Below are 25,032 nucleotides of genomic sequence, written 5' to 3'. Positions count from 1 at the left end.
AACATTGCAATCCCTTAGATATAAAATTGCATTGAATTTTCTAACAATTGTTGGCACTGTTAGGTAAAATCATGTCTTTTGCTCAAGTATGTTTTTCTTATAAGTGACGCTCTGATTGTCAGAGGTCATGTTTTCAGAATTCTGTCATGCTTGCAATGCAAGCCGCCCTAGGGTTGAGCAAAAGAATGCAGAAAGCAACAGAGAACAACAACGTTTTTGTAGCAGAAAATACTTAGAATTCATGCTCGTGCAAGGGCATTTGTTGCTGGAATGTGTCGAATATGGAGTGCACACATTTCAAGTCACTGCTTTGCTTTCACTTTGTTCTCTAAATATTGCTTCGCCGTCTTTCACACACGCAACCGGATAGAGTGCTCGGTGTGTTTTAATCTCAACATTTCAGGTGTGTCATTTCTTTCTATTTCAAATGGAGTGTTGCAATTTTATTTTGGGTGCAAGGAGGTTGAGAGGTAGGAAAATTAATAACCCACAGTATTATGTGTAATCCACAGCCACAGTGGGAGCACAACTTCACAGTACAGTAGCTACTATTTCAACTTCTGGATGTCTCTTAACTAAACAGTTGCAATCTCCATCAGAGTTTTCCAAAGGGTGGGCCTGTGGATGTCTTATCTAACCCACTGAGAGGGTGACTCGTATTCATGAAAGTAATGACTAAACCAAAAATTTAGTGCAAGTAGTTAATATGCAATTATCTATACATAGAGAGGGGGGAGCATTTCTTATAACTAGACTATTTTGACTTTAGATTTATAATTTAGCTTGGGGAAAGAAGTCTTACGTATTACTTTATTTTTTGACTTTTTTCTGATTGGGTTCTTTTAGGTTTCTTGCTTTGTGGCTGCCTGTACAGTAAACAGACAAATCTCAATGTTGTATAATTAATACAATTTTTGATAATAAATATACTTGAATCTTAAATTTGGTCTCATCCCAAGCTGCTCCATTTTATGTTCTCTGCAAGGATAAAATATTCTGGTCACATTCTCACTCTTCATTTGTTAGGGGCTAACAGTTAGTCAAAAGGTTGCACTGGGAGAAGAAAAGATGCGACTGTACTTGGATTACAAAACTTTAGAGTGTGGAAGCCTAAGAAGCCTTTTTCACTTTTTCTCAATGCACGAAATGATGACGTTGCATTGAAAAGCAATTGTTGTGTCTCCTGGTTCAAATTTCCAAATAATTTGATGATAGTTTACTTCAAATAGTTTACTTCAAAACTATTGTACAGTCAAGATTTTATGTCTGGAAATAAGGATTTAATTTCTTCTGTATTCCACTGCATAACTCTGTATGAACTAGTCACTGATTATGCCTCAAAATAATTTAACAAGGAAAGCGAAAATGATTAAGTTGGAAAGAGTAGCAATTCCCAACCTGGGGCCCACAGTCCCCTTACTTAAAGGTATTGGTCCATGGCATAAAAAGGGTTGAAAACCCCTAATTTAAAGTCAAGATGCTTGATAGAGGGAAAATGTGGGGCTCCTGAGAAAGACAATGACTACTAGACTGATTGGATTCAGAGATGCAGTAGAGTAATAGGCTTTTCCAGCCCAACGTGTACAGTTAACCAACTGATCTGGACATCTTAGGAAAAGGACATGCCTTCTTCTCATTGTTACTGTTGGGAAGGAGGTACACACTCAGTGGTTCAGGAACAGCTTCTACCCCTCTGTCATCCGATTTCTGAATGGACCTTGAAACGTGCTGAATTGGCGCAGTATTGAAGAGATCCTGTATTAAGGTCCATCCTGAAGAAGGATGAGTTCTGACTGTAGATTTGAGATTTATTGACAACACAACTACAAAACCAGAATAATACACAATAATCTCGTACAGGAATTGTATAACTTAGTTGAGTCCCTGACCCTAATACAAGCTACTTTTTGATGTCAGTGCAAGGTTCAAAATGGAAGTGCTATAGGTATTTACTAATGTATGAGTAATGTTAGCAAATATTCAAAGTTCAAAGTAAAATTTATTATCAGAGTACATACCTGTCACCACATACTACACTTAGATTCTTTTTCTGCGGGCATCCTTGGCAGATCTATAGAATAGTAACTGTAAACTGTAAACAAACGGTGCAAATGCAGATATAAATAAATAGCAATAAATAATGAGCATGAAATAACAATATAAGAGTTGTGAAATGGGTGCAGTTATCCCCCTTTGTTCAAGAGCCTGCTGGTTGAGGGGTAGTAACTGTTCCTGAAACTGATGGTGCAAGTCCTGAGGCTCCTGTACCTCAGACATCCCACCTGGCAAAAACTCATTTCAGGGAGGTAGCACCATCAATTTGCGGGAGACTCCCGGAACTTCCGGGAGAGGTGTGATGTCTGCAATAGAGTAGCTCCTTAGCAGCTAGTCAGCTAGTTTAAATAACGCAAACAACAGGAATTCTGCAGATGCTGGAAATTCAAGAAACACACATCAAAGTTGCTGGTGAACGCAGCAGGCCAGGCAGCATCTGTAGGAAGAGGTGCAGTCGAAGTTTCAGGCCGAGACCCTTCGTCAGGACTAACTGAAGGAAGAGCTAGTAAGAGATTTGAAAGTGGGAGGGGGAGGGGGAGATCCAAAATGATAGGAGAAGACAGGAGGGGGAGGGATGGAGCCAAGAGCTGGACAGGTGATTGGCAAAAGGGATATGAGAGGATCATGGGACAGGAGGTCCAGGGAGAAGGAAAAGGGAGGGGAAACCCAGAGGATGGGCAAGGGGTATAGTCAGAGGGACAGAGGGAGAAAAAGGAGAGTGAGAGAAAGAATGTGTGTATAAAAATAAATAACACATGGGGTACGAGGGGGAGGTGGGGCATTAGCAGAAGTTAGAAAAGTCAATGTTCATGCCATCAGGTTGGAGGCTACCCAGATGGAATATAAGGTGTTGTTCCTCCAACCTGAGTGTGGCTTCATCTTTACAGTAGAGGAGGCCGTGGATAAACATGTCAGAATGGGAATGGGATGTGGAATTAAAATGTGTGGCCACTGGGAGATCCTGCTTTCTCTGGCAGACTGTTTGTCCATTTCCATAGATGCTGCCTGACCTGCTGAGTTTGCCTGGCATTTTGGGTGTGTTGTTTTGGAGTCCCAGCATCTGCGGAGTCTCCCATGTTTTGCATCAGTCTGTGCAGTTTGCCTGCTAAATATAGAATGTATTTCTGAGGCAGAACAAATTAGATGAATTTTGAAGAAAGAATGCAACACCCTGGGACAATTATAGAGTGAGTTTAGTGCCAGTAATGAGAGGCAAACACTTTTTTAGGGAGGAATTACTGTCATCAACAATCATTCAAAGACATTATTTGCAATCTTTGGTTATACATTTAGACAAAAATAAATTATTATTCCAAAGTTGTAAGGGCCAATAAACAATACTGTGAGGATTTTACACAACACAGATCCTGGGCATAATTGCACTCAGTGCAATCTGTAATTAAGTGATTCAATTGTACAGATTTAGAGCAGTCTCACCCTTCTCTTGTGGGAGTAGGCCTCTATAGGATGGGTGTTCTAGCTCAGCAGCGAGGGAAAATTTATACTAACTGCTTCATCACAATTAATTATGAGGAATTCATTTAAGGCCCATCCACAGTAATCTGGACAACCTTACAAAAAATGCTCGGATAAACACGTGCACAAACTCAGGACTAACGTACAGATGATGCTATATCTCACCTGGCCCGAGTGTAGCAATTGCGCGCAGCAGGTCGTAGTTAATGGTCGGAGTCGCATCTTCAATTGGATGCCACCCCACTGGCGGAGAGGCTGGAGGGGAGATGAGGAACTGTTTCACAGGTGGAGGCGGGGCCAGGTATGCATTCTTGGCCTGATCTTGGGTGCTCTGGACCTGAAAAAGAAAACCAATGTCAACATTGGACACTCTGGTTACCAACACAGCTTGAAGCAGTACGATAGTCAAGTTGCGAGATTGAAGATTCAAAGTACAGTTATGATCAAAGTATGCAGTATACCACCCTGAGATTCGTCTTCCTAAAGACAGCCATGAAACAAAGAAAGAAATCCATGGACCCAGTTCAAACATAAACATCAAACACCAAACACGCAAAAAAAAGACCACAATGGCAAAAAAAGAGCGAAATCACCCCCCCCCCCAGAAAATAAAACACCAAGTCACATATCATCGAACCAGTCCATGCATATTCCGATCAGATCAATCTAGTGCAGACATCCCACCCTGCAAAAACTCATTTCAGGGAGGTAGCACCATCAATTTGCGGGAGACTTCCGGGAGAGGTGGGATGTCTGCAATAGAGTAGCTCCTTAGCAGCTAGCCAGCTAGTTTAAATAACGTTAGCTATGCTATTGAACGAATGACACCTGTTAAACTCACCTCAACATGTCTTTTACAGTCTTAACCCACCATGGGCAATAGAAAAGTCACTGTTGCAAACAGTGCAGTGAGTAACACTGTCATTATTTTTGATCCCTATTAGGCAGGGGTACACTTTAGTGTAGTCTGGGGTGATGTACGTTTTATATTTTTTTTGGAACACTCTGCCACTTTGACTTTTTTTGAAAATCTCTCACTCTTGCTCTTGCGCTCTCTCTATCACGCGCACGCGCTCTCTCGCTCGTGGTCGCTCTCGCGTTTGCTTTCTTGCTCTTGTGCTCGCTCTCCCGCTCTCTCTTGCGCGTTCTCTCATGCTCGCTCTCAAAAAAAATCAATTTCCGGGACATTGTATATAATTTGCGGGCATCAGGGAGTCACTATTAACTTGCGGAAGACTCCCGGAACTTCTGGGAGAGGTGGGATGTCTGGTACCTTCTACCTGATGACAGCAGCGAGAAAAGGGCATGGCCTAGGCGGTGAGGATCTTTGATGATGGATGCTGCTTTCCTATAGCAATGTCTCAACTCAATGTGCTCAGTGGTTGGGAGGGTTTTACCCATGATGTACTGGGCCGAATCCACTGCTTTGTGCTGGATTTTCCACTCAAGGGCATTGGTGTTTCCTGTACCAGGCTGTAATGCAGCCAGTCAGCACACTTTCCACCACACATCTGTAGAAGTTTGCCAAGGTTTTTCAGAACCTGGATAAAAAATTTGTGATAGATTCTGTTTCCTCAGATGGATCGAATGTTTCACCTTCACTGAATTTGCTTTGGCAATCAACAAACATTTTGAGAATAAGCAACATGTAGAAGAAAATTTGTGAAAAAATATGATTAATATTTCTTGTGTTTAGATATGATAAATAAACCACACACAGAGCCATGATGTCGTCAATGCACAGAAGGATTTTTGTTTGTTTAACTAATTATGTAAACATTGTCATTATTTAACAGGATAAGTGCTTCGCTTGATGTTGAATTTATTATTTGAACTGTGTATCTCCTTCTGTATTCCAGTGCACAGGCTTTTTGAACCATGGCGTTATCTATAAAGAATTCTTGCTTGATTGTCAAAGTAAAGGTTGAAACATTTGAATGGAAAATAGCTGAAGACTACTGAAAACTTAGAAAACTTTCTTTGCAATATTGTGTAAAGATTTAGTGCAAAGAAAGAAATAAGCCAATATGATTAAACATAACAATAGTTTCCATTGTGGATTTTGATATCATTTCTATCTTTCTTGAAATGTTAGGCTCAAATACCTTCTAATACTGCCAGCCCCTCTAAGGTAATGTATAAAGGAAGTGACTGGATGATGAGAATACTATCCCTGGACACAGTCCAGTCTGCTGATTCAAAGCAGTCCTGTAAGCACTTCTGTGCCTCCCTTGTCCATACCTTGCTCCTCACTATTGGTGCTGCAGTCTTCAGTCTCTGCCTATACTCAGAGAGTAGAAATACAGCCAGGTGATCAGACTTTCCAAAGTAGAAGAGCACAGTAAGGGCTCTTGATGGTAGTGTGACTGTGATCCAGTGTGTTAGTTCCTCTGGTTCTATGACTGATTTGTTGGTAGTAATTTCAACAGGTGTACATGGGGAGCATTCTACCTGGCTGCATCTCTGCCTGACGTGGGTGGGATGCGGTGGGGGGGGGGGTGGTTACCACACAGGATCAAAATAAGATGCAGAGAGTTGTAAACTTAGTCAGCTCCATCATGAGCACTAGCCTCTGTCGTATCCAGGACATTTGCAAGGAGCGGTGCCTCAGAAAGCGGATGTCCATCATTAAGGACCCCCATCACCCAGGACATGCCCTCTTCTCCCATTGCTACCATCAGGAAGGAGGTATGGGAGTCTGAAGGCACACACTCAATGATTCAGGAACAGCTTCTTCTTCTCTGCCATCGAATTTCTGAATGGACATTGAACCCATGAACACTACCTCACTACTTTTATTTTGTTTTTGCTCTACTTATTTAACTGTTTAATACATATAGACACTGTAATTCAGTTTTTTCTGTATTATTATGTACTGCATTTTACTGGTGCCGCAAAGTCAACAAATTTCACGACATACGCGGCGATATTAAACCTGATTCTGATTCATTGGACGGTCGTGGGTAAGAGAGACTGAGCGACAACGGGTTTCATAGGTGCAATCAGCATGTGGTGTACCTAGCAAACAGGAAATTAAACATTTGGTTATAGATAAAGTGTCCTTGCAAATAGAAAGCAGCTGTAATGCATTTTGTTTGTGAATGAAGTCAATTGTGATAAATGTTCTGGTATGTTGTCATAGATACCGCAATAACCAACCCTTGAATGCTAACATTACAAAAGAAAATGAAACAAAGTTGCTCCAGGGTAAATGAGAATTACAGTTGTCCAACTACGCACTTCAGTTAATTCTATAAAATTTGTCCATTTTTGCTGTGGAAAATGATATGGAGTCGGCTGTCTTTTTTCAGAATCTGAATCATTTTATTTCCGGCATGTGAAACATACCAGAATTGATTGTGGTTCAGTGCCAGGCATAAAACACAGGGCAATGCCATAACAGACAACATAATCACAACTAACAATTTACAAGACAATAGTGCAAACAGCCACGAGCAATGAACAATTAGCAGAACGGTCTTATGTGCAAACATCAATAATCAGACTTAAATAAATGTAAACATACAAACAGACTCCTATGGTTTTTGGCTTGAAATTGCTCAATATCTTCTGGAAGTTTGAAGTATCAAAGGTCTCTATTGCTAAGTGTAGAGTATGACCAGAAGGGAAATAGTTCAAAGCAGAAGCTGGGAAAAAAATATAGAAACAGAGGAGGAGGATAAAATCAGGTAGAACACAATAGATGGGGATCACGATGTGTGCCTGCAAGATCAGAACCCAAGCGCAGAGGAAAGACAGGCTCTGATGTGGAGACCGCAATGGAAGTTTATTCCTAATCATTTCAAAAGGACATGGGTAGTTCAGCCGAGCAACACCTCGAGAAGTAGCCTTCTCAAAACTAGGGCCCTGCGATTGGTGCTAATCAGGCATCCGTTTAAATAATACAAGTAACACTAAATCCCCGAGCCCATCAAAATAGACTGAACAAGCTTCAACAGAAGGCACCAGGAGACCACATTACGAAGAACAAGTTGCTCGAGGTAAACACAAGGAATTCTAAGCGATTAACGACTGTCATTAAAAAACAATTAACCAGTTCAGGTTAAAAACTTTGAGGCCAACGCTCTCTGATGCCCCATATGGGCCCAAATAACTCATCGCAATAGAAGAATGATCATGTTGACAAGAAAGGGAAGAAAAGGTGTGTATTTTTTAAGTTTCTAATAATTAATTGTGTGGAGCAGCTGCTCAGGAATTTGAATGACATTGCGCTAACAATTATTTTAAGAGCACAGTGTTGTAGAGTACAGAAATGGGTTTGTTGGCCCATCACATCCTTGGCATCATGTTTGTCCACCTGTGCCAATCCCATTTCCCACATTAGATTTGTATCCTTCTGTGCATTGCCAACTTAATCATACTATTCATTTTGATACGCAATTAATGAGGAATTAATGTACAAATCCAACAAGTTCGTAACCCGGACACTGGTGATAGAGTGCTATTTTTAGTCACGTGGAACAATCTGCAAGTTCTGAAGTTTTGCTGTTCCCGAAGCAACTCTCAGTCCTCTGAACTTGCTGGAAGGGGAGCTGCATTCGGTAACCCACTGGAAGTGAATCTGTGCTTGAGGTATTGCTCAATACAGGGAGATCAGGCTCCAGGTCTCTTTTATTCTGCCTCTAGATATGGATGGAGGCAGTCAAGACAAGGAAAGACATCCTCAGGCACTCAAAGTTCCCTTTATCCCCACCTCTCCAATTCTCCCCTCCGTCCCCCCACTGGAAACCTTTAATGTCAGTTCTAGGAACCAAGGCAGGAAATGAATGCTCCACACCTTGTAAACTTTTGCTACAATTCTGGGAACCATCAGATATTTTAGAATTTCAGCAAGGAAAAAAAGCCTTGAACAGCAGCAATATTTTATAAGTGGTGGGTCGTCTTCTTCCTAAGCCCATCACTCCCACAGGCACATAGGCCACTTTCAGCAGCTCGTCAGGGTCCTTGACTTCATACGTCTTCTAGGCGAAGATCCTTCCTCTCCCAGAGACAAGCTGTCTGGAGTTTCTATTGGCGTGCCTGTAGCTCTGGGACTTTATAGGATGGGGTTGGAGTTCCTCGGACTCCACTCTTCCTTTCGCGTCTGGGCTCGGCAGAGCGCTGGGTGATCCCTTTATATGGCAGTACCTGGGAACCTATCTCCCTTAGATCATGCATTCAGTTAGACAGGAGATTTCATTCACTGGAATCGTGAGCTCTGAAATGGTAAACAGTGTTTTCAGCTGATTGACATTGTGATCTGCCTGCTATGCGTACCTCCAGCAGGCATCCACAGTGGGTGTGTCAACACAAAGTTTCAAAGAACATTTAATATCAGAGTATCTATCCAGTGCGCAACCTGAAATTCATCCACGAAACAAAGAAACCTCATAGAACAACAGAAACATTGAAGCCCCCCCACCCACTCCCTTTGCAGCAAAAGCATTGAGCTCCCGTCAACCCCACCCATGCCAGCAGAAACACTGACCCTCCCCCCACCCAACCATGTGAGCAGCAACAGAGAAGTGTCGAAGAGCCATTGATCCAGAGTCCATCAAAACTACAGTCCACAACCCAACACTTTGGTGTCTCTCCCCCCCCTCCCCCCTCTCTCTCTCCCCCCTCCCCCCTCTCTCTCTCCCCCCTCCCCCCCTCTCTCTCTCCCCCCTCCCCCCTCTCTCCCCCCTCTCTCCCCCCTCTCTCCCCCCCCTCTCTCCCCCCCCCTCTCTCCCCCCTCTCTCCCCCCCCTCTCTCCCCCCCTCTCTCCCCCCCCTCTCTCCCCCCCTCTCTCTCCCCCTCTCTCTCCCCCTCTCTCTCCCCCCCCTCTCTCCCCCCCCTCTCTCCCCCCCCTCTCTCCCACCCCGTGAGGATGAGAGAAGTCACCCCTTCAACAACTGGAATGGAGACCAGCAGCTTGCTGTTCCGATATTCCAATCAGCAGTGTCACTTCTCCAAGCCCCCATCTCGAGGACTGACAGGCTCTCACTCTTCATCAAAAACAGAGGGATCACTCGAATACAGGGGCCTTCCTCTGACAGCCTCCGGCAATCCGCAATCACACCGGCTGCTGTCTCAGTGTTCCAGTCTCAATGTCTCAGTGTTCCACAACGCTTCATTCACCGTCACCAATGTGCTGTCCACGTATGCGTCCATTTGCAAACAGAATTTTGCACCTTTCAGGGCTCTTAGAACCAAAAATAGGTGTTTAGATATGATCAGATATTACAGAATGATATTCAATCATTTGGTTTGCCGTATCAGTCCATTGGTTTTGTAGTTAAACTAAGTAATCCACAAAATTTTGTTATCTCATAATCATGGTAAGGCTGTTTATAGGAAAATTTTGAAGTTTCAGAAAGCTTTTATACAGAGCATTTTGGAGTTTAGTTGAAAGATTAATTAATGAAATTATTTGCACTTCATTCTTGTTTCTAAATCAGCTGGTACATTGAGGAATATAGGGAAGTTTCACTTTTGTTATCCTGGTGAACTTCAAGTGACTCTCCTATGTTCTTTATCCAGTGCCAAACCTTTTATGTTCAGAATGAAGAATAAGGAAACGGAAAGATTCAACATTCATTCACTGAACAATGCTTCACTAATTTAAATGGCTCTTCTGGCACAGATTTTTTTCAAAGATTCAAAGTACATTTATTATCAAAGTAGGTATGCAGTATACCACCCTGAGATTCGCCTTCCCACAGACAGCCACGAAACAACAAAAAATGGAACCTGTTTAAAGACAGGCATTAAATCCCCAACGTGCAAAAAAAGAACAAATTGTGCAGGCGGCAAAAAAAAAAACAAGTGAGAAAAACAGAAAATAATTTTTGGATATTTTGCAGCAGAATTCTCAGTGTAGGAAATGAGTCATCTCCATCCTGTCTTAATGTCGCAGCTTTTACCACAGAGAGATGGATCAAGCATTGAGACACACCTGGGGACAGTAGGAACAGCAGCCCATGGTTTCGACTTACATTCGTCATTGTCTTCCGGAGAATTTTGTCTTTGCTTGCTGGTGCTGAGTAAGCGGAATATTGGACACTCAATGATTCAGAAACAGCTTCTTCCCCTCTGCCATCAGATTTCTGAATGGCAGCGAACCCATGAACACTATCTCACTACTTTCTTTGCACTACGTATTTAATTTAACTTTCTAATATATGTATATTTCTGTAATTCAGAGCTTTTATCACTATGTGTGGGCACGTGGCCAAGTGGTTAAGGCATTCGACTAGCAACCTGAAGGTCGTGAGTTCAAGCCCCAGCCAAGGCAGCATGTTGTGTCCTTGAGCAAGGCACTTAATCACACATTGCTCTGCAACGACACCGGTGCCAAGCTGTATGGGTCCTAATGCCCTTCCCTTGGACAACATTGGTGTCGTGGAGAGGGGAGACTTGCAGCATGGGCTTCCATACAACCTTGCCCAGGCCTGCGCCCTGGAGAGTGAAGACTTTCCAAGCGCAGATCCATGGTCTCGCAAGACTAACAGATGCCTTACTTATTACTACATATTGCAATGTACTGCTACTGCATAAGGAAAAAATTTCATTACATATGCCAGTGATAGTCACGTCCACAATTTGCTGCTGTTCCTTTCCGGGCCTTGTGCAGAAACCTTGCTGTTTCTTCAGCATTTGCTTTTTTTTTAATGAGGCCGAGTTGCTGGCTCGACACTTAACCTAGCATGGGTGGAAAGCGTTCAAGGAGCGGACAGGATTCGAACCCGGGACCACTCGCCTCGAAATCCGGTACAGATGCCACAACACCCATCCATGACTAATGCCCATAATTTAAAATGATTTAAATATAAGCTGCCTGGTATCTCATTCCCTTTCTCACCCCTGACCATCTCTTTCCATCTGCAGATCCTAGAGAACTCCTCCCATCAGTGTTAACATAAAGGAGCTAATAGCTAATAGCTCTGTGAGAACACTAATCCAGCAGCAGCTCAAACATTAAGCACACAAGAGACCTGCAGGATCATTCTTAAGGCTGATTTATACTTCTGCGTCAACTAGACGCCGTAACCTACGCAAGTGACTTATGCGCGTTGTGAGCATTTACACTTGTGCGTTGGTGTGACTGCATTGCCCTGCAATTCACCCACGTCGCGCATGCGCACACACCTGCCCGTGCAAGGCTTCATGGTCATGGTAGTCTTTCTCGGGTAAGCAAGAAGCGAGCGTCTTTTTTCATAAAAGCAAAATGTGTCCTCCATAATTTCGGAGGTCTGTAAAGCTTTATGGAAAGCATTGCAGCCAGAGTTCCTTCCCTGCCCTTCAGTCACCCAATGGGAAGCTATTGCAGTGTAGGATGAAATGCGATGCTACCAAGTGGACCAATCACAGTTGTTGCGTTCTGCGTTGCCACGACGCGTAGTTACATTTTGGGAGAGGTGCGCGTCAGGCTATGACGTAGGATCCGCGTAGGCTCTGCATAGGGTTCGTGGCGATGCCGTGCCTACGGCGTCAAGTTGATGCAGAAGTATAAATCAGCCTTTAGAAATCAATAAAAAAAACACAATATCAAAAAACTATTTCAATTATCTCTGAAAAGGAAAATGCTTATTTTCCCTCCAAATGACTGAATGAAAATCAACAAAAAATACTGCAAATACTAGAAACCTGACCCCAGAGCATATCAAAGCAACTGAACCCAATGTTTGGATGATGATTTAGGCACCAGACCAGATTGAAAAGGACCTGGTTGGGCCCGGTCGAAGGATGGGCCAGTTCAGCTCACTGCTCTGCTCTGCCCTAAACTAAAGGACTCTCTGTGGACTTCAGTTCAGAACACTATTTGTTTGAGTTTATTGTTTGCACAATCTGTTTTCCTCTCCACGTTGGGTGTTTGATGGTTTTTTTTTACAGTAATACACACAAAATACTAGAGGAACTCAGCAGGCCAGGCAGCATCTTTTTATGGGTTCTTTTGGGCTTCTTCGTTTCATGGCTGCCCGTTAGGAGACGAATCTCAAAGTTGTATGATGTATACGTACTTTGAAATAAATCTGCTTTGAACTTTGAACTTTAAAAGCAGAAATGCTGGAAGACTTGGCAGGGCAGACAGCATATGGAAAGAGAAAAAGATTTAGTGTTTCAGAGACCATTCTGCAGCCTGAAATATTAACTCCTTTTCCTTCCACAGATGCTGCCTAACCTAGCATTTTGTTCAAGTTGTTGGTGAGGCCACATTTGGAAATATTGTGTTCAGTCTTGGTTACCACCCTACAGGAAAGAGGGCAGAGAAGGTTACAAAGATGTTGCTGGGACTCGAGGTTACTGACTGGGTTATGGAGGAATTTGAGTAGATTGGGACTTCATTGCAAAGTAGAAGAATGGGGGGGGGGGTTCGGCTGTTGTCGAAGTGTGTAAAATCACGAGGGGTATGTGCACAGGCATGCTAAGTGCCTCCTGTGTTTTCTTCTTTGATTCTAGTGAAGCTGTTGCTATCAGACCGGGAAATACTACTCCGCAAAACTGTTCTGTCATTTGTAGCCAGTCTTGCTTTTAATTCCACTATCCTCCTTTGATTAAAAACCTATAACTTGCTGGGGGAAAAAATCAATTACCATTGCTAACTGAAGACTTTGTGAACACATCTATTGAGTTTGAAATAAACTTGGTGAAAATTGCAGCTAAAATGGCAACATACACAATACCTTCTGTTTGTTCACTAGCTTGTCTTTGTGACGTCCACCCCTTTGGAAGTAAATGGAACAGACAGAATTCCTTTTGTGGACTTTATACAACTTAATTAACTTACCTATTTTATTACCTTCCTGTTTATAAAAAAAAAAATCTTTTATACATTTTGCCAATGATTTAGCACATTTATCCGGTAGACAGCTGAGTTGTGTGGACAAGGCAGAGGCTGGAAGACTCCATGCTGTGATTTATGTAAATAATGAGCTCACTTCGCTGGGTAGAGCACTCTCCTCGGGATCCAGTCAGTGTATGAAACAACCGGCTCTTTCACACTAGGTTCCAGTTCACATTTAATTACCAGTCAACCATACATGAATACCCATGAATGCATTCCAAATGAAGCACGTTCCTCTGGGGTCAAGGTACAAAACATAGTACCAATAGTCATGCACAGCACAAGGCACATATAGCATACATAAGATAGCAGTAACCATGCAGACACACAAAAAAATATATAGTCCAAGTCCCTAAGTGACACGTCCCATAGATCGATGGAGCATAAACGTTGGCGGCAAGAATAAGCTCTCAGCAGTCCACACATGAACACACGCACATGTGCAATCCAGCTTGTTTTCCACTGAGTGAACACCAGCGGGTAGCACCAATGGGAGGTGCCAGCCCGCAACCCAGCATGGAAACTGCGCCACACCACCTCCAGCGTCTCCCCTCCTGACATACTCAATTTGCACTGTTAGGCTTTAAAAGCTTGTTGCCATGGCTGCCCCCAACCCCACTCTTTCATTTATAACACTCTGTTCAGTTGCAGGAACCTTTCAGTGAGCGCTGATGGGATCCCAAGAGCAGGAACAAAGCAGAACATTTACTCGAATACAGTAACATTGACTCAAGGTTATACAAAGTCATGGGTGACTTCAATTTCCCTAATATTGATTGGCAGGCAACTCCTTAGTGCAAAAAATCTTTGAGTAGGTTGAAAGGTTGACACAACATTGTGGGCCGAAGGGCCTGTACTGTGCTGTTATTTTCTAAGTTCTGAACTGTTTAATAACTAGAGAGAGAAAAAGAAATCAGAAAGGAAGAAAAAATAAGTTGAAGAACTTCTTGAAATGAAAAGACAACTTGCACTTTATATCATCTGTGTAATGTAATTACATCTTCACGAGGCTTCATTGTGGCAAAAATGATTCCCAAGTAATTGAGAGGAAATCAACAGTGCAAATGAAGGAAAATGTTTTGAGGAGAAGAAGTTTGGTAAATATCAAGTAGGATTTTGAGAGAGAATTACGAAATAGAAGACCAGTTTTATTGAAAGTTCTGTTGCTGATAATGTTAGTAAGTTGATAGGGTGTGATTACATGTGAGATTGAGGTGAAGGTTGGCGGTACAGTGGTTACATGAGGGCAAAGTCAATGTGAAGCAGGCCAGATCTGAAACAATGGAGCTTTCGTTGGCATGGCAAATTAATGGTTGGACAATTGGATTTTAATTATTGTTGTATATTGAAGGCCTGAAATTGTAAAATAGTGTCTAAAATTCCTCTGATTTCTGAATGGACAGTGAACCCATGAGCACTACCTCACTATTTTTCCTTTCTTTTTAATTTCACTTTATTCTTACTGTACTTTTAGTTTTTTTAAAAAATTATGGCATTGCAACGAATTGCTGCTGCAAAACGTCAAATTTCATGACGTGTGCCAGTGATCCTAAGTGTGATTCTGAGATGAAGACTATGACATTCCAGTAATGTCTGAGTTTAGATCACACCATAACAATGTGTAATTAGTGTAAAGAATGTGGAAGTGAAGTCGGATATAATTCAAAGGAATAAAGCTGCTAGGTTGGCAAAAAAGAACGAGTTGAATAGTATTACTCAAGAGAGGAAACTAGTCACCAATCCTTCATCAGTCTTGCATTTGATTCCATTTAATGACTCGAGAGTCTATGATGAATAACTTTACAACTCTTTAATAACTTTTACCCTGAAGTGACTTGCCAATCAAATTGCTTGAATTCGTGAAGGTACCCTTCCTCCTTAAGGTGACCAGAGATGACAATGACACATACATCTCACAAATAAACAGTTTTTTTGAAACTTTGCAGTAATTACTGCGGAATGAAGAAACTATATTCCCTTTGAGGAACTTTTTCCAAAGAATTTCATGAGAGACATGACAGCCAAAGGTCGGAATCCTGTTTTCTTGCACCACACCCATCCTCTCTAATCATAGTTCTATAACTGACTTGGTTCAGATCAATATGGACCTGAATTTGAACCAGTTCAATTTATCCATATGGATATAATATTATGATAAAGCTCAGTCTTTAAGTCTCCCAGTTACAAGCTATCCCCACATTGTAGTCCAAAGCATTTCCAAAGATTGGATCTTGCTCAAAATTTCACAGTAAAGTTGGCAACAAATCTTAACATGGGATCAATGCATATAATATAACACAATAAAGGGGCTCTGTTTTCTTCTGTAATCTATTGTTATTCTGTTGATTTGCTGGTTAGTAGACTGAAAACTTTTAAAAAGTTATAAACAATGTGCTGTCATTGGAGAGGTTTCACAGGAGGTTCACGAAAATGTTTCCAGGATGAAAGTCTGATCATGGGAAGAGCATTTGATGGCTCTGGGCCTTTACTCACTGGAATTCAGAAGAATGAGGGTTGAGCTCGTTGAAACCTATTGAATGTTGAAAGGCCTCGATAGGGTAGATGTGGAGAGGATGTTTACAATGGTGGTGGAGAATAAGGCCAGAGGGCACAGCCTCAGAATAGAGGGCTGTCCTTTTAAAACGGAGATGAGGAGGAATTTCTTTAGCCGGAGAGTGGCGAATCTGTGGAATTTGTTGCCATGGGCAGCTGTGGAGGCCAAGTTACTGGGCAAATTTAAGGCAGAGGTTGAACGTTTCTCACTTAGTCAGGGCATGAGGATATACAGGGAGAAGGCAGGAGACTGGGGCTGAGAGGACTCGATGGGCCAAATGGCCTAATTTTGCTTCTATATCTTATGGTCTTATGGTCTAAACAAGGATGTGATTTATTGAGATATTGGAACCTCAGGAACTAGTAAACTACACAGTGATATCTCACTGACTTCGTATAGTATCCACTGCATGTTACTATTCAGTCTGCAGACTCTCTGGTATGATTATAGGACAATATATTTATGTGTTCCAGAGTATAATTTCAACTGTGTTCAGAGCTTGACAAGTCCAAGATTTAAGCCTCTGTTTATTGAGCGACAGGCAAGGAAGATAATTCAGATCAACAGCAAACACAATTCAACAGCAGTAATTTTTGAACTATCAGTGGTGGCAGTTCCTTCAAGAGGACTACAAATTTATCATAGGGTTGGGAGGCTTGTGTGCCTCAATAACCTGGAGAGCTATGTTGGCTGGAGTCAGGGCCTTGTAAGGGCATCCATGCCAAACAGGTCAAAGGGTAGAGGCCAGACTAAGAGTGATCCACTGGTCCTCCAGGTACAGGGGTTCAGGTCAGGGCTAACAACCCTGACTGGTCAAAGCAAATTATTATGGAAACAGTAATGAAGAATCCTTCTGTATCTGTGTGCGGCAGTTTGGACAAATAGAGATGGAGGACCTTTATTGCCGCCCGACATGCCAAACGACGACTGTACATTTTTCCATAGATGCTGCCTGGCCTGCTGAGTTCCTCCAACATTTTATCTGTGTTGCTCGAGTAAATTAAGTTGTGGCAGTTGACAATGCTTCTTCAATATAGCTAGAAGAAAAAGATAGTCAGTTGAATAATCTGCTGCAAATGAGAGATGTTATTCCAAGGGCAGTTCTGCTTAAAACAGTAGATATATCCATCTAGTGTGAAAGCAAGATGAGCCCTCCAGTGGACCCAAGGTAGAAAGCTGGGGAAAAGGAACACTTAAAGAGGCTGGGCAGGTAAGTAGAGTTGAGAAGCATCAGACGGCCCTGATACAAACAAATGGCAAAACAGGTTTGAAGGACCATGGGGGCAACTGCTCCACCCATTTCATATATTCTGAGTTGCTGCTTTATCCATTTGCCTGCCCGATGAACGCAAAAAAAAAGGGATTGGGGGTAAAACCTCAAACTAAGATGCTACTAGTAGACAATTGTATTCACACATGCATTGAAGCAGGATCTATGTACATCAGCAAAACAGCGGCTTGTTTTGCAAGACAGAGCGGATTGTATATTGCAGGCAATGCCGTCATTGTGAAGCAAACTGATCACGTGACTATCCTATCAAACAGGATCACAATATGCCCCTGTGTATAGATACACTGCAACTTAATATAAATATTGTATGATACTTGTGAGGAAAATGCAAGGATTTGGACACTGTATAGACAGAAGGGATTAGTTTAGTTAGCCACTTGATTGCTAGTTTAATTGGTTCGGCACAACATTGTGTGCCAAAGGGCGTGTTCCTGTGCTGTACTGTTCTATGTTCTGAGGAGAGAGAGAGATGTGTCTCATAGTGGAATCTCTTTGATCACCATCAAACGCTTGTCTCGCCACTGGCGTTTAGGGAAGCAAAGGAATTGCTCTGAAGAAGATGGGATTTGCAGAGGTGGAATCTGTTCAGTGTGCAGGCTGGTGGGGTGGTAGGTGAGGACCTGGGGAACTCTATCCTTGTTCTGTCCTAGAGGAGAAGGGGTAAGAGCCACGAAGCAGTGGTCAAGGACTTTGTTAACAATGATAGAGCAGGACCTGTGGTTTAAGATGGATCTGATGCCAACTAATGGGCAAAGTCTATGCCAGAAAAATGGAATACTTTCCTTCCTTCCATTTATATTTTATCTATAAATCCAATCAAATCAAGTACAGCATATCCACATGCAATGTCTCTGTGAAGAGTAAGAATTTCTAGTTGTATACTGTATACAACCTGAAAAGCTCCTCTGTTCTTCAGGTGGATGTTTGAAAGCAAAGGACAGTACTGTTATCATGGAAAAAGATGAGATTATGAACAGATGGACTGAGTATATTCAAGAATTGTTTGAAGACAATCAAGGCAAAAAAACAGAAATTAAGAAAAACGTTGAAGGTCCAAGTATCTTAAAATCTGAAGTTCGTAATGCAATAAATAAGATGAAGAAAGGAAAGGCAGCAGGTCCTGATGAATTAGTAATAGAAGAAATTATCGCCCTTGAAGATTATGAAATTGAAAAACTTACTGATTTAATCAATGACAATTATGAGACTGGAATAATACTGGAAGAGATGAAAAAATCAGTATTTATCACTCTTCCTAAGAAACCTGGAGCAATAGAATGTGAACAACAGGAATTCTGCAGATGCTGGAAATTCAAGCAACACACATAAAAGTTACTGGTGAACACAGCAGGCCAGGCAGCATCTCTAGGCAGCATCCTTTACTCCCTTACTCACTCTTCCTTCAGTTAGTCCTGACAAAGGGTCTCGGCCTGAAATATCGACTGCATCTCTTCCTAGAGATGCTGCCTGGCCTTCTGCATTCACCAGCAACTTTTATGTGTGTTGCAATAGAATGTGAATTACATAGGATCATAAGTTTAATGAGTCATATCACCAAGATACTTCTAAGAATTTTGATGACAAGAGCTGAAAGTAAGATACAAGCTGAAACAGGTAAAGAACAATGTGGTTTTGTGAAAGACAAAGGTACAAGAAACGCAATATTGATGTTAAGGATACTATCAGAACAAGCTATTCAAGTGCAAAAAGATTTGTTTGTTTTATCGACTACACAAAAGCATTTGATAAAGTGAAGCACAATAAGTTATTTGAATTATTACAGGAAACTCTAGATCTAGATTCAAAAGACCTCCACCTAATCAGAAATCTGTACTGGGAACAAACTACTGAGGTAAGAATAAATGGAGAAGTGAGTCAGTTTACAAAAATCAAGAGAGGCATTAGACAAGGGTGTGTTTTCTCCCCTGATTTATTTAATGTGTACAGTGAAACAATATTACAAAAAATAAGCAACATCTTGGGAATCAAAGTTGGCAGTGAAAACATCAATAATTTCAGGTATGCAGATGACACTGTGTTAATTGCAAGTACGGAGGAAGAACTACAAAACTTAATTGATATATTTGGTGAAGAAAGTGCAAAAATGGGTCTATCAATCAATTGCAAAAAGACAGAATGTATGGTGATATCCAAAAAGAAGGAGAATCCTATCTGCAGGCTGAGAATAAACAGGGAAGAAATAAAACAAGTACAGAACTTTTGTTACTTAGGAAGCTGGGTGACATCAGATGGCAGGTGCGACGTGGACATCAAAAGAAGAATAGGGATGGCAAAAGACACCTTTACGAGAATGAAGAGTATACTGACCAATACTAAACTAGGCATGACAACCTGCCTCAGAGTACTGAAATGTTATGTTTATCCAGTTATGTTATATGGCTCAGAATGTTAGACAATATCTAGTAACATGAGGAAATGAACTGAAGCAAAACAGATGTGGTTTTTGATGAGGATGCAAAGAATATCATGGACAAAACGAATATCTAACGAGGATGTCATGAACAGAGCAAATACAAAAAGAGAAATAATGTATGAGATCATGAAAAGGCAACGTAACTTCATTGGACATGTGATTAGGAAAGAGGAGTTAGAATGCATGGTAATTATGGGAAAGATTGAAGGGAAGAAAGCAAGAGGAAGACAAAGACAAATGATGATGGAGACAGCAGCCAGAGAACTGGAAATGAATACCAATGAATTGATCCACTTGACCCGAAACAGGAGTGTGTGGGCCATGGCAGTCAAAGCTCAAACCGGGCATGGCACCTGATGATGATGATACTGTATACATTCACTGATATTCGTGGATGTCTGTGAAGAGTAAGAATTTCAGGTTGTATACTGTATACATTCTCTGATATTCAGGGATGTCTGAAGAGTAAGAATTTCAGGTTGTATACCATATACATTCTCTGATATTTGTGGATGCCTGTGAAGAGTGAGAGTTTATACATTCTCTGATATTAAATTGAACTATTTAAACCATTTGATTTGAATCATTAATCCAATGAAAAGAAATCAGCATTATTATCAGCATTTTCATTCTCATGTAAAACATTTCTGTTGACTTCAAAATTCAAAGTAAGTTTACTATCAAAGTACATATACGTCACCATATATAGCTCTGAAATTCATTTTCTTGTGGGCATACTCAATAAGTCTAATGGCCATAATAGAGTCAGTGAAAGACCACACCCATCAGGGCATACAACCAGTGTGCAGAAGACAATAAACTGTGCAAATGCAAAAGGAAATAATAATAATAATAATAACAAATAAATAACCAATTAATACCGAGAACATGAGATGAAGAATCCTTGAAAATCAGTTGATAGGTTATGGGAACATTGCAATGATGTGGCAAGTGAAGTTGAGTGAAGTAACCCTTGTGGTTCATGAGCCTGATGGTTGAGGGGTAATAGCTGTCCCTAAACCTGGTGGTGTGAGTCCTGAGGCTCCTGTACCTTCTTCCTGATGGCATCAGTGAGCAGAGAGCGTGTCTTGGGTGTGAGAGTTCCTGATGTTGGATGCTGCTTTCCTGAGCCAACAGTCTAAGTAGATGTGGTCAGTCCTGGGGAAGGCTTTATAGTGATAGACCGAGCCGTATCCACTACTTTTTGTAGGATTTCTCTTCAAGTGACATTGTCACACAGGACTAATTTACAGTATATGTGATTTTGCCTTGTATGCCCAGCCCAGTAAAACCTGGGTTATATTTTCAGAGTGGTTTCAGATAAGATTTTCTCAATTGAGCAATAAGTAGTTTTGGGATTATTTAGCAATTTAAAATTATAATATGATGCACGACGTCATGGTGCGTTGTTCAATTACTACTGGGTCTGGAATGTCTACTGTTGGAATTGAGCAACGTAAACATTGTATATGTTGGCTTGGTAGCCTGCAGACATATTTAAGTGCCTTTAGAAATTGGGTGGAAAATTTATTTCTCTGCCAATTCTCCATGTGTTTTACCTGGAGACTCAGAGACTTACGCCACAGAGACTCTGAAGTGACAGAACTTATACACTTGGTGGCTACTTTATGAGGTACACCTGCTCATTAATGCAAATATCTAATCAGCCAATCAGGTGGCAGAAACATAATGCATAAAAACACGCCAACATGTTCAAGAGGTTCAGTTGCTCAGACCAAATGTCATAATGGGGAAGAAATATGATGTAAGGGACTGTGGAATGATGGTTGGTGCCAGACGGGGTGGTTTGAGGATCTCAGAAACTGCTGATCTCCTGGGATTTTCATGCAGAACAGTCTCTAGAGTTTACAGAGAATGGTGCGAAAAACAAACAAAATTAGGCAGTGTGCGACAATTTTGTGGGCAAAAATGCTTTGTTAATGGGGGGGGGGGTATAGAGGAGAATGTCCAGACTAGTTCAAGACGACGGGAAGGCGACAATAACTCAAATCACCACGAGTTACAACAGTGGTGCCGAGAAGCGCATCTCTGAAAGCACAATGCGTTGAACCTTGGAGTGGATGGGCTACAGCAGCAAAGTACCACAAATGTACGTACAGAGGCCATTTTATTAGATACCATTTGTGTCACTGAGTGTACACTCATTTGTTGGAAGGGGTGGGCTTATTAAAAAAAAAATTCGTAAGTATAAATTTTATTAATATTATTGTCATTGCAATTGTATAATAAATAAAAGAAACATGCGGATGTCCAAAGACACAAAGCAGAAATACTGGAAGAATCTAAGCAGTCAAACAGCATCTGTGGAGAGAGTAACTAGTCAAATGCTTCAGAGACCCTTTTTCAGCACTGGTGGAGGAGCAGGGGGTGCCTGTTTCAAAAGCAGAACTGTAGGACTAAAGGTGATCAGGAGATCGGTTAAAGAGCATGCATACTGACATTTTTATGGACGTGGACTGAGATTGGGTTTTAAGCACAATGGTGGGAAATAATAAGCACATATGTCACCATGTGTGCTCTCAGAGGACTGGATCCAAGTACGAGGCAACGGCAGGCTTTCTTTGTCACGGGGGTCACTGGCGCCAACTCGACCCAGGAGTTGCGGACGATTCGACCCGGGAGCGAAGGCGTGGCAGCCGCACCTTGAAGAGACGGGAACAACCGATTAGACGCAGGAATACCAACAGAACCTGGGAGCAGCAACTGAGTGAGACCGCGGGACTACTCATCCTTTCCAAGACAGTGGCTCTGCTACAGGGAAAATAATGGCAATGAGAAAAAGAAAGAGTTAAACTTTGAAGTCTTTAATCTTCTGCCCAAATATGGGTCCTGAAGAAAAGAATGAATATAAGAATATAAGAAATAGGAGCAGGAGTAGGCCATCTGGCCCATCGAGCCTGCTCCACCATTCAATAAGATCATGACTGATCTGGCCATGGACTCATCTCCACCTAGAACATAGAATAGAACAGCACATTACAGGCCCTTCGGTCCACAATGTTGTGCCGACCCTCAAACCCTGCCTCCCATATAACCCCCCACACTTAAATTCCTCCATATACCTGTCTAGTAGTCTCTTAAACTTCACTAGTGTATCTGCCTCCACCACTGACTCAGGCAGTGCATTCCACGCACCAACCACTCTCTGAGTAAAAAAAACTTCCTCTAACATCCCCCTTGAACTTCCCACCCCTTACCTTAAAGCCATGTCCTCTTGGATTGAGCAGTGGTGCCCTGGGGAAGAGGCGCTGGCTATCCACTCTATCTATTCCTCTTATTATCTTGTACTCCTCTATCATGTCCCCTCTCATCCTCCTTCTCACCAAAGAGTAAAGCCCTAGTTCCCCTAATCTCTGATCATAATGCATACTCTCTAAACCAGGCAGCATCCTGGTACATCTCCTCTGTACCCTTTCCAATGCTTCCACATCCTTCCTACAGTTCCTGCCTTTTCCCCTTAACCCTTAATTCCCCTAGAGTAAATGGTATGAGTAATGGTACAGTAAGGATAAGTTCTGCCACAGAAACCACAGTTTCTGCCTCTTGGGTTCATGTAGCTCTGTGATGAAAGATTCCACCTCTCAATTGCACCAACATTTTGGTTGGGACTGCATGTGATCAGCGTTTGTTTTAACGTCATCGATGTCCTATTTAAGTAATACTGTATATCATTAAATGGGAAATAAATAGAATCAAAGGGTGCATAGAAGGAAACGATGAGCATTTTTTTTTAAATAGCTGGACTGGAAAAGCAGGTTATGTTTGAAAGTAGGCAATCACAAAGCAAAGATGATTTGGCAGATCCAATGATCAGACCCGATTTCATTTCTCTGATATGATGAAACAATTACCCAAAGCAGTTCCTGGAAGACTTTCCTTTCCGAATTAAGTTTCAGAAAATAGAATAGATTTTTTCACACCTTGCTGCTGGTATTGGTTGGACACTTTTTTTAAAAAGCATTCTTTCTCCACCAGTGAGGAAGAAGCAAATCTGAACTGATCGATTGCATTATCCAGTTTGCTACCTTGTCAGTTCACTTTCGCTTTCTGACCCATTACTGCGCTGATCCTACTCAAAGTTGACTTCTGCTCAAAGCTGACCGACGACTCAAAGTTGACTTTCAGTCTGCTTCAATATTTATTTATTTATTACTTATGCAGATACAGCGTTGTATAGGCTGCAAGCTGGGTTGGATTGATGGTCAGGGTGGGAGAGGAAATCCATGATCGAGGAGTCTGTTTAATGGTAGGTTTGCAATGGCAGTCAAGGTGGAGACCAGGGAATTGTAGGGGTGGAACACAGGAATGCACTGGAATGCCATCGGATTTCTGCATGAGTAATGAGTCCATTGTACAGGACCTCATTCATATCATATAGTCAGAGGGCCTCAATATGTGTTGTAGTTATTGGCTAGGTCCATGTTGGTCTTTATGTGTGTCTCCTTAAATCCGCCAAGAAAAAGTCCTAAGATAAATAATCTAATATTTTACTTTAACTATCAAGAGATGTAGCTACACACACACTACACATAGTCAGTATTGAGATCATGATGTCTTGGATGCTAAAGCACCTGATATGCTGTAGCTATGAAGCTCTGTGTTTTCTGCTGGGTCAAGGCAATGATGGTATTAACTCTGCTGCGTTTGTGGAAGAGGTTGTTGGGATTTGCTGTGTGTTTCCTTGTTTTCCATCCGAACAGATGTCAACCCCAGCCTTGCATCCTTTCACACAGATCCAAAGCAACTTGGTAAAGCTTGACCCTGGTTTAAGATGGCGATGGTGAAGCACAGCGATTTGCTGCCATAGCAAACAAAAGTACTAACTACTTTATGAATCGTGCTTTTTTCTGGTAGACAATCACTGCAATTCATAGCCTGTAACTTCACTTTTGGAGTTGGGCTTTTGAACCGCTTGGCCGTCCTGGTATTTTTGCGTGTGAACTGATGCCTCAAAGGTGCAGGACAGTTGCGGCACGCCATTGGGCCCAGGCCCTAGAGCGTATCGAAGGGGCACAGGTTTGGTTCCAAGAGCAAGGAACGACCTAGGTTTAATTGATTTAAACGCCAGGTTGAATTGGTTGAATTTGGTACCCAAAAGGGCTGAGTAGAGGCTTTGGGGTCTGGGCCTGACAGCTTTGCGAAGCAGCAGGGCCCAGGTCTGAGAGAGAGAGAGAGGAATGATCCAAGGTTTGGATGATTTAAGTGCCGGGCCAGATTGAAAAGTTCAGATGTCGGGGCCGGAGGTAAGGAACAGGCTGGTTCAGCTTTCTGCACCATGAGGTTTACTTGTCTCTGTGCTGAACTGAGGCTGTGGCCTACAACTAACCGGCTATGGATCAGCTGCAGTGATGACTGGCTTCACGACTGCAGACTCA

The 25,032-nt window shown here is 42.0% G+C and overlaps 1 protein-coding gene across 1 annotated transcript in view; it reads left to right on the top strand.

Moving 5' to 3' along the window:
- The first annotated feature begins 291 nt into the window (after positions 1-291).
- Positions 292-25,032, top strand: part of ncmap (non-compact myelin associated protein) — a 44,376-nt gene continuing 19,635 nt past the window's right edge. The window contains exon 1 of the mRNA XM_072247106.1: positions 292-403. The gene's annotated coding sequence lies outside the window, so the exon portion shown is untranslated. The remainder of the gene's footprint in view (positions 404-25,032) is intronic.

Source organism: Mobula birostris, chromosome 30, assembly GCF_030028105.1.
Source record: "Mobula birostris isolate sMobBir1 chromosome 30, sMobBir1.hap1, whole genome shotgun sequence".
In the NCBI taxonomy this organism is placed as follows: Eukaryota; Metazoa; Chordata; class Chondrichthyes; order Myliobatiformes; family Myliobatidae; genus Mobula; species Mobula birostris.
This window is presented reverse-complemented; position numbering and strand designations above follow the sequence as displayed.